At 42.7% G+C, this 14,398-nt stretch overlaps 1 pseudogene; it reads left to right on the plus strand.

Moving 5' to 3' along the window:
• Positions 1–14,398, plus strand: part of LOC139142502 (low-density lipoprotein receptor-related protein 6-like) — a 180,738-nt pseudogene that overhangs the window by 27,741 nt on the left and 138,599 nt on the right.

A 14,398-nucleotide genomic window follows, 5' to 3' on the forward strand; every position in this document is an offset into this window, starting at 1 on the left:
ATATCTGTTCAGTGCCAACTTAACAATGACGCAACCAATAGAATGAAATGAAACAGTGTATCCAAAATGATTGTAATGTTATTTTACTCATGCACTGATTCACATATACCGTACTCGTCCGAGTATAAGCCCCCGGTTCAGCAACACTAAACAGCGGTAAAACTAGGGGAGGGGCTTATACTCGAGCAACCCCATGTTATCTGGCATGGACGCTTAATTTATGCTAATTTTATGCACGATTTTTTTCAACACCACTCGATCTTTCTATCGCTTTCAAGATGGACTTACACATCCAAAGAAATTGATTTTACAATCTCTGAATACAGAAGTGACATTTTGGTGAAATTTCAGCGTCAAAAAAAACCCTAAACTTGAAACAAAGACATCATGTATGCTGCTGATCAACAGTAATGTGAACAGGCATGCATTGCCTACACAGAAAGGCAACTCAATATTCCAGTATCAAACTGTCTACATCTTGTGAAAACAACAACATAGCAGTGAAAATTGTAATAGTCACCAGGAAAAGTCTTCACAAATGAAAGGATAATTGCTTCAAACAAAAGAAACTGCATGTTTCAAGCATGAAAACATCGTGGCCGTGAATGAAAATAAACAATGGCGGATGTGAGTGAGACTATTCTATTTAGGCGACGGGGGTGAGCAGGGTCAAAGAATCAAGATAGTACTGGGAAAACGTGTCATTTTCTTACGATACTGTCACGGGAACTCCAGTTTCCCATTGTTTTAACATCTTTTAATAGTTTCTTTATTATCTAAAAGTAATTTTACCAAGTTAAAAGACCAAATATACTCTCCTAACCCTTCTGTATTTGAATTACACTAGGGTAGGGGCTTATACACGAATGTAATGCATTTTCTAAAATCCTCTGAAATCAGTGGGGGGGGCTTATACACGAGCAGGGGCTTATACTCGGACGAGTACGGTATGTCAAAAGAATGCTGGTGAAGCGCCGGTGCCGTACTGGCCTGGTACACACCAAACAATGTAGCGATATTTTGCGATACAGAAAAATGTGTAATGAGATGTTGCAATGGGAAAACCTGTAGTGCCATTTTTGTGCATGGTATTCAAATTCGGATAGTTTTCAATCGGATTCGAACCCACACCATACGGCATCAGTCGCCTAGCTGGGAGGCCACAGACAGAACCAGTCGGCTAAATCTCCACTCCCAAAAAAGAGTGGTTCAATAGCCGGCTAAGTTGTTACATTTTTCTGACTGAGACCGCTCAACACGTTGTAGAGTTCGTGAAGCACTCACGCACGCATGCTCACTATCATACATCGCACATACACACTTTATCGAAGCGAAGAAACGAATTTCATCGCTTTAACTGGGCGAACGATAACCTCGGGACAATTCTGTCCACCAGCAGTGTTACCTACCCAGGGTAGAAAATTCGGATAGATTTCAATCGGATTCGAACCCACACCATACGGCATCAGTCGCCTAGCTGGGAGGCCACAGACAGAACCAGTCGGCTAAATCTCCACTCCCAAAAAGAGTGGTTCAATAGCCGGCTAAGTTGTTACATTTTTCTGACTGAGACCGCTCAACACGTTGTAGAGTTCGTGAAGCACTCACGCACGCATGCTCACTATCATACATCGTACATACACACTTTATCGAAGCGAAGAAACGAATTTCATCGCTTTAACTGGGCGAACGATAACCTCGGGGACAATTCTGTCCACCAGCAGTGTTACCTACCCAGGGTAGAAAATTCGGATAGTTTTCAATCGGATTCGAACCCACACCATACGGCATCAGTCGCCTAGCTGGGAGGCCACAGACAGAACCAGTCGGCTAAATCTCCACTCCCAAAAAGAGTGGTTCAATAGCCGGCTAAGTTGTTACATTTTTCTGACTGAGACCGCTCAACACGTTGTAGAGTTCGTGAAGCACTCACGCACGCATGCTCACTATCATACATCGCACATAGACACTTTATCGAAGCGAAGAAACGAATTTCATCGCTTTAACTGGGCGAACGATAACCTCGGGGACAATTCTGTCCACCAGCAGTGTTACCTACCCAGGGTAGAAAATTCGGATAGTTTTCAATCGGATTCGAACCCACACCATACGGCATCAGTCGCCTAGCTGGGAGGCCACAGACAGAACCAGTCGGCTAAATCTCCACTCCCAAAAAAGAGTGGTTCAATAGCCGGCTAAGTTGTTACATTTTTCTGACTGAGACCGCTCAACACGTTGTAGAGTTCGTGAAGCACTCACGCACGCATGCTCACTATCATACATCGCACATACACACTTTATCGAAGCGAAGAAACGAATTTCATCGCTTTAACTGGGCGAACGATAACCTCGGGGACAATTCTGTCCACCAGCAGTATTACCTACCCAGGGTAGAAAATTCGGATAGTTTTCAATCGGATTCGAACCCACACCATACGGCATCAGTCGCCTAGCTGGGAGGCCACAGACAGAACCAGTCGGCTAAATCTCCACTCCCAAAAAAGAGTGGTTCAATAGCCGGCTAAGTTGTTACATTTTTCTGACTGAGACCGCTCAACACGTTGTAGAGTTCGTGAAGCACTCACGCACGCATGCTCACTATCATACATCGCACATACACACTTTATCGAAGCGAAGAAACGAATTTCATCGCTTTTAACTGGGCGAACGATAACCTCGGGGACAATTCTGTCCACCAGCAGTGTTACCTACCCAGGGTAGAAAATTCGGATAGTTTTCAATCGGATTCGAACCCACACCATACGGCATCAGTCGCCTAGCTGGGAGGCCACAGACAGAACCAGTCGGCTAAATCTCCACTCCCAAAAAGAGTGGTTCAATAGCCGGCTAAGTTGTTACATTTTTCTGACTGAGACCGCTCAACACGTTGTAGAGTTCGTGAAGCACTCACGCACGCATGCTCACAGCCAAACCACCTGTCCCTAAACACAGCAGTTGCGTTTACCATGCGCGTTTTAATTATCCACAGCCCCTTAATGATAATAAGTTTTTAAGGCTAGGTCAACCCTTTGTATGTTGAGACTTTGCTAGCTTTGACTGCTAACCCTTACCTAATTCAGGTACACTAAAACTTACGTAAGGTATAATTTTTCAGCCAAAGTTGGTACAATTTAGGTATACCTGAAGTGTACTTTTGGTATAACAGAGCTACTCTGGTACTACAGGTTTGGACACATGCTCAAAAGTAAGGTATACCTTTTCAAAATAAATACTAGTACAATTTAGGTATACCTAAAATGCAGCGTTTTCTCTGCTTGTTTATTGAAGGGGCACTTTGTGCCCCATTCATCAAAATATCAAAATGAGGGGGCAGACTTGACATTTTAGAGGGCAGAGTTGATATTGATTTCATGCTCCTAGGAAGCACTTCCCCAATATCATTACGATCGTCACACAGTTCAGTTGTGACGTCAATGTATGCGCAGCACCCATACAATCATTGACAACATGTTTGTCAGCTTTTGATGTGCTCAGCTGCTCTCCGTCTTCTGTCAATTTGCCATCCAGCAGTTTGCCCTACTCAGAATTTGACGTTCCCTTGGACATGATAAGTGCATTTAGTTTTAAATCCATGAAAATATGCAGTGGTCAAACGATTGATTTCCATTGCAATCAAGACCATATATCACAGCATGCAGCGTGCCTACAGTTTTAAGTGTCTCTCATCTGTTTAATAATGTATTTAGTTTTCTTACTGTTGCTAAAATTGGTAAAAGTTTATTCCAGAGTTGACTGCTGTGGAACTATGCCAACTCTTGAAGGAAATTTTGCACACATGTGTAATTTAATTGCAGCAAATGTGCAGTAACATGCAAAATAATGTTGCTGCATGGAGTTTGTGGCAAATTTTCAGTAACATTCAAATTAATTTCCCGCAAATTTGCTGCAAGGAGTGTGCCCCAAATTTGCTGCAAACAGTTTGCAGCAAGGTTGCGGCAAGGAGTATGCTTTATATTTGCAGCAAGTTCACAAGAAACCTAATTTGCATCTGAAAAATGAACCACCTGCATATTAGAAGCAAATAGTTTGCTGCAAATTTACTGCAAAGCTTGCGGCAAATTTGCAGTAACAGTTTGCTTTAAGCCTAAAATATCAGTAAGGGTGGCACAACAAACTATTCCGAATTGTGCGTCCGTGTTAATGCAGACATCTCTATAGGTGATTCGGTTCCTCAATCGAATCAAAAGTCTGACATTTACAAAATTGACAAAAAATAAGATGTCCTAAAAGTTTTGTTTTATTCAACGAACTGATTCATCTCCTTTGATATCCCCGAAGCTATGTACATGTAAACAGTCTGGAAAGACTGACATCAATGTCTCCTGGCCCCCACACATACAGTATGGTATGGCCTTGCTTAAATATTTCTTCACCGTTTCACAAAACATCTTGTCAACTGGGCGCATTGGCCACGTCTTTGTATGTTGGTCAAAACTAATGACAGTATAGGTCAGGATATAACATCAGTCAAAGTAAGATTGAATATGGAAGACGAAAATGCTTTCATCGATTCACAAAAATGAGAAGGAACGAGTCAGTAAATACTGAACCATAAAGGGGAGATCGAGACTGCCATGATTAATCAGCTAAAAAAAAAAAAACGTTTCAATCGACAGACTAACACAACCAGAGAGAGCATTTTATTCAGCTTTAAAAATAAGTCACCACCTTTCCTATAATAACACCCTATTTGCATTTCGATCTACTAGGACGTCCAACATGTAATATATCGATTTTTCTTCAGCAATTTTTACAGCGTTTCGCGAAAGACATCGCCAACTGTCCTTTCTAGTTGCTGTTTAAAGCCCCTGTAGCTGTAACTCTTGAAATTTGTTCACCTGAAAAAGGCTTTCTATTTTCTCTGGTTTCCTTTAAACACTACAAATTTCAAGGATATAGTCTTTTACTACAGAAAAATTGAACAAGTACATTTAAATTTTAACTGTTATTTTGATTTCCCGCCATTTTAGAAAAACTGGTAATATTCCAAAGAAAACAAAGCATTTGATGTCCCTGTGGAAAACATATGCATTATATTGGACTACTCTGTTGTTTCTGTGAAGATTCCAATTCATATGCACAACTTACAGTGTTTGTGCTTTATTTGCATGAGAGCACCATTTTATGTTTGGGCAAACATTTATTATTATCTTGCTCAAAATTGCACATGCAGTCCCAATGGACAGTTTGTTATTCGGTACTTGTATAACACACCTCAATGAGTACATTCCCACGAACTTGTTTTACTTTGGAAGTAAAGTCACGAAAATAATGCTAAAAGATACAGCTATTGGGCTTTTAAGGTCGACTGTTGTGTCAAATTTTAATTACAATTGCAGGTGATTACATTTACTGGACAGACTGGCAACGGAGATCTATCGAAAGAGTAAATAAATACAATGGACAAGATAGAGAAGTCATCATTGATCAATTGCCTGACTTAATGGGACTTAAAGCAATTAATGTTAAACAAATACAAGGTAAGTCAGCCTTTTGCCTGTTGTGTTTACCAAACAGTTACCATTAGTGGAATTTACAGATGTAGATAGGATCAAAGCATCAAAGAGTTGAAAAAAGCTAAAGTTGAAGTTAAGAACCCTCAATTCATAATTTGTTGTGGAGAAACTTTGCAACTCGTAAGAATTAGAAGCATTAACAATTGCCAGTGATTGGACAGTATAATGTCATTATGCATTTTCAGGTGTGACTTTCCATTAGACAAGCTCAATCTCAAGTTCTGAAGTTCTCTGCAAATTAAGATATGTGTGTAGCGACAACATTTATCTACCAGTTGTCCGTTATGTGTACATGCTTAATGACTTCAAATGTTGTGTACTTTTGATGTGAGGACAATCTGATGAAAACAAAGCAGACTTTAAGTCTTGCCTGTAACATGACACGCAAGTAACAACTTAATGTGTGAAAATAATAGTATTGCAAGATGTATGTTGCCTATAGTTTGTTTATTTGTTTATAAAGTATAGTCTATAACTGTCATGTATTCTATTTTGTCCAAGGTTATAATCCTTGTGTCGAAGACAATGGAGGTTGTAGTCATCTCTGCCTGTATCGACCAAATGGAGTACTTTGTGCCTGTCCTGGAACTGATTTTGAACTGACTGAAGATCAGAAAATGTGCATTGTCCCAGAGGCATTTCTTTTACTGTCAAGACGTTATGATATTCGACAGATTTCCCTGGAACAAACAATAATGAAGTAGTAATTCCACTGTCTGGTGTCAAAGCTGCTCATTCTTTGGACTTTGATATCAATGATAACAGAATTTATTGGTCAGATACAACTGTTAAGGTAAGTCCATCATCTGGATGTATGTGACCTGTTACATGACAAGCAGGAGTATAACATTTGATTAAGAAGTCAAAATACTGAAGAAGGTTAACGGTTGTTTGCAAAGGGTTTGATGTTATTACCCTTTATAGTCAGTTTGAACTTTGAATGTAAATGTCAGAACCTTGACAGCAGATTGAAGATTTGTCAAATTTTTAATTAATTCTTTTGATGTTTTTGTTTTCTGCTATTGAAATGAAACAATGAATATTGGAATATTTCAATAACAGGAACTGTTGAATAGTGCAAGGAACTTTAAACTTCAACAACTCAATTTCATCTGCATTATGTTGTTCTTGATAAGCAAGGTGGAGCTGCATGTTGCCAACAGTTTTTAGCAACTATAGATTACAGTCTATAGAAGCTATTGGGATGGGTATCTGTCCCCGTCATCCATATGGTGTGTGTGAGTGTGTATGTCCGTCCACGCAAATATCTTGAGAACTGCAGTACTAACAGACTTGATATTTCTTGGATAAATGCAAAATATGATTTTTACAAACTTTCTTTTTTTCATTTTTTTATATCGTTGGAAATTTGCACATTAGTTCAAAAAAGCCATTTTTTGCTCACATGTTCACACACGTGAGCATATAGTTTACCGCTGGCTGTATGTGTGTGTATATGTGTTTGTGTGTGTATGTGTGTATGTGTGTCTGTCTGTATACCCAATATCTCAAGAACTGCTGAAGGGATGTCAACCAAATTTGGTGCACAGCTTCAGGATCTAAATGGCAAGAACTGAAAAGGTTTTGGTGGGCGTGGCTTGGATATTAATGAAGTTATGAAAGTTTTAATTTTTCTGTTACGCCGCGTATGACAAGTGAAAACGATCGACTGTTTGAGGGCGCTGTGAAATGAGCTGGTCCAGGTTGGCTACAGCTGGATAGCTCTGGTTTCAACCACGGTCCCTCCGTGTTTCAACCTCGTATTGAACGTTAAAAATATGATATTTTATTACTCATTCAACTCACTATTCAAGATAAAATATCGTTTAGCAAATTAGCTTTACCCTTGGTGATTGATTGTTTCTCTCGCTGCTCGATCATGACTACATACGTTCTCTACCTAGCCTCATGGCATGGCATTATCACTCGCCCAATCCCTAAATATGGAAGTGCTGATGAATAATAACTTTGGATCAAAGGTATTGAAGTGTCCAATCAGGTTCATGCACAAAGTCCAAGGCCGTGACCTACTTCATGTACTTCTGCCGTGTTTTGATTTTGCTTCGCCAAGAAACGTGCTCGCCATTGTCCATAAAAGTATGTTTGCTCTCCTTTGTAAGCATTTTAAAATTCTGTGTCAGATTAAAAAGGCGAGGTTGTTCGTGAAACAAATTCCGGGATAGGCTTTGGTATGCATACGATCGGCATCGCGGCAGTGCATGTAGCGTACCATGCTTGTGTAACTGCCGAGCTCAACCTGCATTCACGGTTGGTACTCATGTACAATCATGATGTGTTCAATTCCGATGAAGATTCATAAGTCTTACTTTTGCAGTCTTTTTCCATATGATAATCCCGACAATTCGTGTTACGGTTAGACTTGGTGGCCATTTTATGATAAGTTTTCAATACTGCAAAGCTACATAGCATCACTATCGCGTGATCGAGGTACAGCGTTGTTGAACGGGATACAGAAACTCTGCAGAGGGAGAAACGATCGTTGACATGAACAGTCAATGTACTTCAGCACGTAGTCCGCAGATTGCGGATTGAGAAAATAAACGTGTCCCAGTAAATAACGGAATATTTATGTACATTAACTCGATATTAATCAAATTTCCAGCTCATCGCAAAAAATGTATTGCAAAGATTAATTTGTCACTGACAAATACTGCACTGTACGGAAAAAACAGTCTGTAGAATAGTTCAAGTAGTACTACCCGAGACAAACACTTGTGTTGTCAATTTTGATTTCATTTCACAAACTTCATACTTCATCGAGTATCGCGTATTTCAGCCTTTGTGAAGCCATTTTATTGATATTTTTAGCTCCGCTGTCAGCGATGCGGAGCTTATCAAATAGGTTGATTTTCCTCCGTCATCCTCCGTCGTCATCTGTCAACATTGCCTTCTCGTCGGAACTGCAAGTCCAATGGCTTTGAACTTTTATATGCAGTTCACTTTGGGTGACCTCACTTAAGTTTGTTCAAATCGTGGTAAAATTTGCATATTTGTATTTTTTGGGCATTTTTAGCTACTACTATAGAAGCTATTGGGATGGGTATCCGTCCGGCGTCAGTCTGTATGTACGGTATGTATGTATGTAATTATGTATGTATGTCCGTTTGTGAGGCGTCCGTCCACTCAAATATCTTGAGAACCGCAGTACTTACTGATTTGATATTTGTTGTGTAGATGAAAAATATGATTTTGAGAAACTGTTTTTTTTTAATTTTTTGATATTGTTGAAAATAGGCAAATTAATGCCAAAAAAGGCGTTTTTGGTAAAAATCATCTTCTTCATAACCGCTGGTCAGACAGCTTTGTTATTTGGTATACAGGTCCCTAGGGACAACCAAACTTAGATTTGTTCAAATTGTGATGAAATATGCAAATGTGTATTTTTAAGGAATTTTTTTTGTTATTTTTGATCAAATTTGACTTACATTGTATGTGATTCTTGTACTGTGTAAAGCCTATCAATTCACCTAGAAAAAAATAATTGATATGATTTTAAATAATTGAATTGATTAGGAAATCATCAAAGCCAAAATAATTTTAGTGTAGAGTTATCAGAAAGTTCAACTTTTTTTGACAGTTCATAGTGAAATGCTTACCATCTTGGAGGATTAAAATATGTAAAGGCAACTTTCCTGAATCCCAACTTTGACATATTCTGAAACCATCATTTATTGTGCCCTGTATGTTATCTAAAAGAAATTGCTCAAATAGTTTGTCATGATAGGAGATAGAGATAGAGAAAGTTCTAATTTCCATTTATGGTTGACTTGGTAAGGATAAAATAAAATTACTTTTTGAGGAAAAAATAGAGTGGTCAATTAAAAGAGTGGTCAAAGTGATAGGGTTTTTATGGTAAAGCTGGGCTGTAAGATTCCTCATGTGCTATTTATAGCAATTATGCAATCTGTGTAAACAGTGCAATGAAAGTGTTACATGATGCTTTTGATGACCTTGAACTTCTTAAGTTTCAAATATTTGTCTCTTCAGTGTGCTTTCTCTGAGTACGTACAGTCTCAACTTATTCAACAGAACTTACTTACAATGTTAATTTGAAAGTTAAACTGTGCCTGGTTAATAGGATGAAAATACTGATACAAAGATAACCAGCTTAAGATTCTTTTATAACCTGACAGATATGCTGTTTTTTAGTGGAATCTGTGTTTTATCACAGATGTGTTTTGTGATTACACCTAGCTATCTGCCTTCCTTACATCTTCACTGTCGTCCCCTTAGCAATCGGCTCTTCTACCCATGACTGTTATCAATCATCCTTCCCAGCCAATCAGCCACGTTTGCACACGACACTACATAATCAAGCCTTTGTCTCATCGCTCCCATTCATTCATTCATTCATTCATTCAGCCGCTGAGTTCATGCCATACCAGCTCAGCCTATTACTCTCCGTCCGTATACGCTTACGATCCTTCCGTCGAACAACTATGCCAGCCAAAGGACGTCCGAAAAATCAAATCTCAGCGTCCGAATGCTCAACCAGCTTCAAGACCCCGCGCGCAGCCTTACACCAGGCCGGCCACTCGCTCCCTGTCTCATTCCACTGCAAGTGCAACGTTGGATACTATAACTGCGAATACGGAACACGTCCATGGTACTACACGTATTACTCACAATCCTTCTAATCGGCCTCAGGCAAACGACGGTCCTTGCATTCAAACCGAGTTCGGACCCAGGTCTCCTTCAACAGTTCCATTGTCTGCAATGGTTCCTTCAGCCAGCATTTCGGCGGGCAGCAGTCCCAAGCCAACAGTACCACCAAGAAGATAGTTATGTAACAACTGCCATGTTTACGCAGCTGCAAGACTCGGTCAACACGATATCCAATATCCTGCAACGGCAACTTCAACCAGCGGCCGCTGAGTCACCTATGAACCCTCTGACGTCACTTCCCGAAGTTCCACTCCAGAACGTAAACAACACAATCCAAGATGGCGGCGCCCAACGTTCTAACAACATCGATGTCATCCCCTCCACATCGTCGTCCAACAACTTGCTACGGACCGCGGAACGCCTTCAGAAAGCCTACCACATATCGAAGTGGTGTCTCCAGCGATTTGCCGCGATATCCTGGCAGGTAAGGATGTGAATCTTGCCTGTTTACTCATCCCCGGCTATGGTTCAAGCGACGGCCAACGTCACATCGTCATCGGCGACGAAGCCCTATCACTAAAACCGCTATACGATTCGCGAGTAGCCCGCTCGCTTACTATCCAGGAATTCATCCTAGCCTTCTCCATCTATAAAAACGTTAAGTGCGAGGTTTTCCCGAAACGACGCGGAGAGTTAGATGCGTATCACGTCAAATCGTGGGCATGTCCAGCCGTTTCAGTGGCCTAGCATTTTACGAGTACCACCGGCGTTTTTCCGCGAGGGCGGCAGCTTTACTTCTCAATCACAATATCAAAGTCGATTGGGCCCATCGTGATAACGACCTCTTCTGCTCTATTTTTTCTGGTCTACGGGCGGTATTGTGTAACCTCTGCGGCAGCGTTTCCCATGCTACGGAAATCTGCCCTCAACTGGCCCCAGGCAGTAAGAAACCGGTTTCTTCAGCAGCGACCTCTCGATCATCGTCACAAGACAGAAAGGGACGACTTCGTGTATTCCATCAAGGTAGAGAACTATGCAATAATTTCAATGCCTCCAGCGGCTGCACCAAGGCGAACTGTACATATGCGCACTACTGCTCTCAATGTTTCTCAGATAAGCACAGCAAAGCCCAAGGAAAATGCCCTAGCAATAACCCCACAACGAACTGACTACCATCGAAGGCCTCTACTCCAATTAATATCGCAAGTCTGATTGAACATTTAGCCCCTCATCCGGATCGGAACTTTGTCAACGCTCTAATTTCAGGCTTGCAAGATGGCTTCCACACAGGTGTTCGCAATGCACCCTCGTCAACTTTCATCGGCCGTAACTTACTTTCAGCCCGCTCTCAGCCACAAACTGTCTCAGAACTAATAGATTCTGAAGTACGCAAAGGGTATTTACTCGGCCCGTTCGAGCAGCCACCCTTTGCTAACTTCCGCTGTAGTCCTATCGGTCTCGCCGAAAAGAAATATTCTGCGAAAAAACGTCTCATCGTTGATCTATCCTCGCCACGTAACGACCCAGTCACTTCAAGCATTAACGAACTCATTGACAAGGAAGAATTCAGTCTATCTTACGTTAAACTGGATGACGCCATTGCCTCTATTCTCAGACTTGGAAAGGGTTCTTGGCTCTGCAAAACGGACATTGTTGATGCCTTCAAGTTGATCCCTATCCATCCATCGCTATGGCATCTATACGGTATCCAGTGGCAAGGCCGTTGCTACTTCTTCGTACGTCTCCCCTTCGGCTCTCGTTCTAGCCCAAAGATTTTCGACCAACTTTCAACCGCCATTTCTTGGATAGCAGAGAAGGTATACGGTATTGACACCATTTTCCACCTCCTTGACGATTTCCTCACCGTCAACCCTCCATCTTTTGATGCCAACCAAACAATGGCCCTCCTGACCTTGATATTCCGTCGTCTCGCTATCCCGATTGCACCGCACAAACCGTCGGGCCCACCAACTGCCTCGAATACCTCGGCATGAATTAGACACCATAAAGATGCAAGCCCGCCTGCCACAAGAGAAACTCGACAGAATACTCGGTCTCGTCGCTTCTTTCCTAAATTGCAAATCCTGCACGAAAAGGCAACTTCTCAGTCTACTCGGTCACCTCACATTTGCGTGTCGCGTCGTGGTTCCAGGAAGAACTTTCATTTCTAGACTTATTGAATTGTCTAAGGCCACACAAAAACTAGACTTTCACATCACCATCTCATCAGAAAGCAGGCTCGATCTCACAATGTGGCACCATTTTCTCGCGAGCTGGAACGGCATTTCCATGTTCCTCGACACAAGTACAACAGCAGCATCAGACATGGAACTTTATACAGATGCCAGCGGCATTGGTCACGGCGGCTACTTCATCGGCCACTGGTTCCAAGAACGCTGGGACAGCAACTTGCGCTTAGACTCCGACCCTGCACTTTCTATAGCCTTCCAAGAACTGTATCCTATCGTCATTGCCGCTCTCCTGTGGGGCCATCTCTGGGCGCGCAAACGCATACTGTTCCACTGTGACAATTCGGCTACCGTCCACATCATCAACAAAGGACGCTCCAAGTCACCCATCATCATGAAATTATGAGGCGCCTCGTTCTTCTGGCAGCCACACATCACTTCATGTTTCATGCCGAACACATCCCTGGGAAGTTGAACACTATTGCTGACTCTCTGTCTCGTTTTCAGATGCAGCGCTTTCGGGACGAGGCACCACACGCGGATCCAGCCCCCTGCCAAGTGCCCTCAGAAGTAATGTTCCACTGAACGAAGCTGTGGCAATCTTCCAACAAGCTTCACTAAGCAAGAGGACAATCGGTTCCTATTCATCGGGGGTTCGCGCATGGAAAACTTTCTGCTCGTTGTCAGACGTTCCATTGAGTTCAACGTCTCTGCCTGATGTGTCTGAAGAGCTTTTAGTCTATTTTGTTTCCCACTGTGCCACCTTCCTTCACCTGAAATTGTCCACTATCAAACTGTATCTAGCGGGAATACGCTCCTATTACATTATGAATGGCCATCGCAATCCCCTCGTGTCAGAATACGGCCAACCTCACCCACGCCTCAAGAATGTTCTCAAGGGGATCCATCGTGTACAAGGCTCAAGCACAAGACCACGCCTCCCCATTACAGCCGACATTCTCCGGCGCATGTGCAACATCCTCAACGAAGGAGTATTCGGCCCATACGTAGACCTTCTGTTGCAATCGGCATTCCTCCTTGCCTTCTTCGGGTTTCTACGCTGTAGCGAGTTCACATCCACCACCCATAAGTTTGACCCCCAGCGTAACCTCTGCTTCGGGGACGTTACCACCACTGCATCCAACGGACGAGTCTCCTGTCTGTCAGTACGACTGAAGTCATCAAAAACTGACCAATTTCGCCGCGGCTTCAACCTGCGCCTCTTCCCAACGGGTACCGCAATCTGTCCTGTTTCCACACTACTTCGTTTCATGTCTGTCCGTCAAGCTATGTGTCCAAGTGCATCCGAACCCTTTTTCCTCCTGCCAGAAAGAACACCTTTAGACCACAACACGTTCACAACATTTCTGCGGACTGTTTTATCACGTATCGGCCTTCGACCGGATTTCTTCGCCGGCCATTCCTTCCGCATTGGAGCAGCCACTTCAGCCGCAGCATCACAAATTCCAGACCACCTGATCCAGACATTGGGCAGATGGTCCAGCAACTGCTATCGACTTTACATAAGAACATCAGAAACTTCCTTGCGTCATGCTTTTCAACGGCTAGCCTCCTAATTCTCATGGCGCCACCCTGTTTAATTCTGGACTCACTGGGTGCACACTCAAACATCTTAACAGCTGCCTAGTCGTCATTGCAAGTCAGCCTCATTCCATTGCACTATGACTCACACGTTACATGTCTCGTCGTGTTCCACGTCTGTGTTCTGTCACCTAACGTTCCTACATGTTGTTTCCACCTGGGCTCGCACAGTTTACCTGTCCCCAAGGACCCCCTCCCCCCAAGCCGTATCATCACCACAATGATCCCTTGGGCGCGAGAACCTTGTCTTCGTTCAATGGTTCCACCCGGGCTCGTACAGTTTACCTGTCCCCGGGACCCCCTCCCCCAAGCCGTATCACCACCGCGGTGATCCCTTGGGCGCGAGAACCTCGTCTCCATTCATCATGTTTCCACGCGGGCTCGCACAGTTTACCTGTCCCCCGGACCCCCTCCCCCCAAGCCGTATCACCACCATGGTGATCC

Source organism: Ptychodera flava, chromosome 1 (genome assembly GCF_041260155.1).
Source record: "Ptychodera flava strain L36383 chromosome 1, AS_Pfla_20210202, whole genome shotgun sequence".
Taxonomy (NCBI): Eukaryota; Metazoa; Hemichordata; class Enteropneusta; family Ptychoderidae; genus Ptychodera; species Ptychodera flava.